Source organism: Rhinopithecus bieti, unplaced genomic scaffold (assembly GCF_001698545.2).
Source record: "Rhinopithecus bieti isolate Rb0 unplaced genomic scaffold, ASM169854v2 scaffold_33213, whole genome shotgun sequence".
In the NCBI taxonomy this organism is placed as follows: Eukaryota; Metazoa; Chordata; class Mammalia; order Primates; family Cercopithecidae; genus Rhinopithecus; species Rhinopithecus bieti.
In genome coordinates, this window is record NW_016814144.1 from 717,853 (window position 1) to 722,478 (window position 4,626).

The window sequence follows — 4,626 nt, forward strand, 5'->3', positions numbered from 1 at the left end:
CATAAATAGGGCAGGTAGCAGTTATTCACTAAGTCCCCATTGGCCGGGAGCAATTGCTGCAGAGGTTGTGGGTAAGTGCTCTGTCGTCACATGTGATCGGTCTATTGTCCTGTCTATGTATCGTCCCTCAGCAGTGATTATCTCTCAAGAAGATCTCAGGGGTTGTAGCCCAAATTAAAGTATCATAAAGATGTACGATAAGAAAGCAGGAGAAATGAAGGGCCTAATTTCACTTTTGAGTGCACATTCAGTTACAAGAACTACTCATGGCACTTATTTTTATGTATTGAAACTGAAAAAAAAAAAAGAGACATACATTATCGATCCTAAACTGAGGTGGAGGTATAGACTTGTCACATTTAATAGTTTGTCCAGGAACATAGATAGTAAATAGCAAAGCAAGGGTTTCACAAGTGTTGGTTTTATTTGGAGAAGGGTGGGGTCTTTAAATTACTTTTAATGCTATCATAAGGGTATAGTATAATTCTCTCATGAGAATATTAGCATCAATGTATTAAAATACTTTATGAGTAATAAATCACCCAACTCAGGCTTTCTTCAATAACAAAAGGGATTTTCACTATAAGGTGATGTCCACGAAAGGTTGGAAGAGTCCAGCAGTACACGGAACTCATCCATGGAGATGCCCCAGCTCTCAGCATCTCCCTGGGCTGATGGCTTTTCCTTGTGTCTCCGAAACAGCACCCATGACCTTCAGGGGCTGCAGGCTTCCTCATCTATGGAGAAGAAGGAGATGGAGATACAGAGGCAGAGAGAGAAGGAAGGCAGGAGGCTTTATTTCTTTCTTTATTTTCAGATGCTCTAAGAAATCGTTAATATTTTTCCCCATCAAATGCCTAGGAAGATCTTTGCTCCATCTCATTGATCCAAATTCCCTGTGTCCGTTTGGGCCATTAATGGGAGATGTGTGTATTATGTTGGTTTTTGTTTGTTTGTTTGTTTGTTTTAGATGGAGTCTTTCTCTGTCACCCAGGTTGGAGTGCAGTGGTGCGATCTCAGCTTACCGCAACCTCTACCTCCCAGGTTCAAGTGATTCTCCTGCCTCAGCCTCCTGAGTAGTTGAGATTACAGGCACACGATACCAAACCCAGATAACTTTTGTATTTTTAGTAGAGACAGGGTTTTGCCATGTTGGCCAGGCTGGTCTCCAAATCCTTACCTCAAGTGATCTACCCGCATTGGCCTCCCAAAGTGCTGGGATTACAGGCTTGAGCCACCAGGCCCGGCCAGGTATTAAGTTGATAAACAGTTTAAACTTAAACTAGATACCTCATGCCTAGAAGCAATGTTTCAACCCGGTTCTCTGAAGCAAATGGACTACTCAGAACTGGTGTTAAAGAATGTGGAAACTCTAGCGTAAATTGGAATAGGCATCAGAAAGAAACGGATATTGAAGACGCAGCCACAGGGTCCAATATAACAAAACCAGAAGGTGATCTCCTTATATTAGTACATAGAGTACAGAATAGGAAAGAGGATGTTAATCATTGCAAACTCTGTAATTTCAAATAATTTTCAAAGAATCAATTTTAAAGTTTCCTAAAGATTCAGGATAAATCGTCCTAACATTTAACTTTTCATGTTTTAACAGTTAACTTATTCTGATGAATAAATTCATACCCAATTGAAAAGAAATTGGAAAATAAAACAAAATTTGAAATTGCCATTAATCTCTGTGCCCAAAGAAAGTCACACGTGACATTTTTGGTGTCTTTCTCTCCAGTCTGGAATATACGCATATCATGTTATTATTTAAAACACGATTTCTTCGCTGTGTTTACGTATCTTAGCTTTTGCATTATAATTTCACTAAAGTTGTAATTTATCTTTATAACATTTTTTTTCTGATTTTCTAGTCCCTTCAGCTAAATGCTTACTTGATTTTGTTTCTTTCATTCTTTCTCAATGATAGAAAGTTTTCGGGCCATAAGTTTGTTGTTGTTGTTGGTTGGCTGCACAAAATTATAGAGAGTTCTGATTGCTTATATTTTTTACAGTTTTGATTTCCCATTTATCCAACCATTAACTGAGTGTTTTACAATATTTAACGACTAAAAGTTTTATTTTACTTTTTTTGGCAATAATAACTTTTACTATTATTTTGCTTCAGTGTGTCTTGACTCACCACCAGTTCCTTCTTCATCTGTGAAAAATAATATTACTCATTCCTCCAAAAAATGCATTAAAGTACTAGGATATTACAAATAAACTGAATACATTCAGGCTAGCTTTAACCAGAATTATAAAATCAGCAATGTAAGAAGCAAAATGCAAGATCATGCAAATTTTAACATTTGTCAAAAAACATAGTCCTCATTGTTTAAATAATGTGTTGGCTTGAACACTCTTTTCTCTACAGAGATTGTGATACCTGCTTTTGTTTCCATTTGCATTTGCTTGTGGGTACATCCTCCTTCCTTTTTCTTTGCTGATGCAATTTTCCCCATAGATGGTATATTCCTTGGGTCATGTTAATAAGAGGAAGTTTATACACTCACATATATGTCACCATTTGACTAAGAGCCCCTTATGTTTGTTTGTGACAAATTACCATCAGTGAGTATATGGACAATTTATGGTGGCGATGAGAACAAACCCGGGAAGGATATGGTTTGAGGTTTATAAAGTAAGCTCAGCTAGTGTTGGTTGTGACTAATAAATCAACATCCAATGCTCCACTATCAAATACTAATTAATTCTTTCTTTCCTCCCTCATATTAATTTAGTGTCATTCCAAGTCTTCAGGGGAAAGTGTTTGCAGTCTGAAGCAAGAACACTCTTATGCCTTGCCAGAGAATTTTATTAATTGCAGTAAGTGCAGTGGCTTTGGACACCCAAATTTAAAAAAGAAAAATGATTTTGGAAGACAATTCTCCCCTTTGGCAAGTATGATATTTTAGGATCTCAATAAATCCTTTTGAACCTAATGGAATTAATTTTCTCTTATCTTTTTTTGGTACTCAGATAGTCTGGTAATCTAATTACTAGGACCCTTATATTCTAACATTCATATTAAAAGCAACTTCAAAATACAAAATAAAATAAATTCAACAAATTTGTTCAGAGACCTAGTCATAATATGATATTTCACTCTGATGACAAAGGCTATGTTTGCACCTAAGTGATATTCACAGAGGGCTAAAATACCCGTTTACCTACCTAAAATTATGGTAGCTAGCTGAATCTTGTATGTACAATTATAAATATATGTTTTGGATATTTTAATTTGTTCTGAGTTTAGTGATTTAAAAGATTATCTGTAAATCAGATGACAGAATCCTTTTTTATGGGGGTGAGCAGGGAAGGTCTCACTCTGTCACCTAGACTGGAATGCAGTAGTGCAATCAGGGCTCACTGCAGCCTCTACCTCCCAGGATCAGCTGATCCTCCCACCTCAGCCTCCTGAGTACCTGGGACTATAGGTATGCACCATTATGCCCAGCTAATTTTTGGGTTTTTTTGTACTTTTTGTAGAAAAGGGGTTTTCCATGTTGTCCTGGCTAGTCTCTATCTCCTGGGCTCAAGTGATCCACCTACCTTGGCCTCCCAAAGTGCTAGGATTACAGGTGTGAGCCACTGTGACCAGGCCTGATGGAATCTTTTTTAAACGATATGGTATGGTGAGGAATGAAATAGAAAGTCACGGTACTGTGCAGCTTTGATGGCTGATAAATGCTAGGTGAAACTGCACTTTGTGGATTCATCATTTTTTGTGCCAGGCAGAAAATGTGGACACAGATGCACTCCTCCTACTTTCTTTTGTGTATGTTATAGAAGATGACAGTAAGTGGTAGAATGGATGGAAGACCCTAGCGTGCTAAGTCTTGCTTAAATGCCTATGTGCGTCTACAATTACAGGCCCTCTGACTCCTGGACTCAACACTAAGAGTTGAGAAGGGACTACCTCCATGGAGACGCACAGCTTGCTCCAATATCTTGAGTCAGAAACAGAACAGCTCTGGGTTGTTGTCTTCCCAAACACCAGCTTTTGGGTGTGTCGATTTTTCAATCCTCATTGGGTTTTTTCAAACAGTTCAGAATTTTAGGGGTGCATGAAAATTCTTTGACATCACAACATGATGAAAGCACCCTTTAATTTAGTCTCTGTCAAGATGTGGAATGAACTGGGGAGTTCCCAGGGTCTGCTCTTCCTTTGGGGAGTAGAAGAGAGACATCCTGTCCAAGGCTGGTTCAGCCACCAGCTAGATTCAGGAGTCCTGACTCCTGATGGAATGGTGAGCCAGGGTGGAAACCAGGATATGAAATAAGGCTGCAGAAACTATGTGCTGAAAGGAATATAGTTGTATGGGGAATCTACTATTTCAACATTGCCAGTGTAGCATTTACTGCATGGTAAGAATTACAGAACCTTTCAAATCTCTTAAAATTTTGGGCAGGGAAAAACACACCTACTCAGCAAATTGGGCTCAATGTGTGTAAAGCTCAGATAATAATCCACAGTTATAAAAACTACTGGCAGGGGTCACCATGTCTCTTAAAAGACAAGCTGTGAAGGTCACTATAGGCATTCACGTTGCTAGGAACTGTTCACTTTAAAACTAGATGCTCAAATAAATCAATTCTGTTAGAAACCTTCACAAAGGC

At 38.4% G+C, this 4,626-nt stretch overlaps 1 long non-coding RNA gene across 1 annotated transcript; it reads right to left on the minus strand.

The window, feature by feature from the left end:
- Positions 1-405: 405 nt before the first annotated feature.
- LOC108513971 (uncharacterized) lies at positions 406-4,030 on the minus strand. The gene is made up of 2 exons (XR_001881064.1): positions 3,926-4,030; positions 406-737 (listed from the first exon to the last, which is right to left on the minus strand). It is a non-coding gene; the product is annotated as an uncharacterized LOC108513971 (long non-coding RNA).
- Positions 4,031-4,626: the final 596 nt, after the last annotated feature.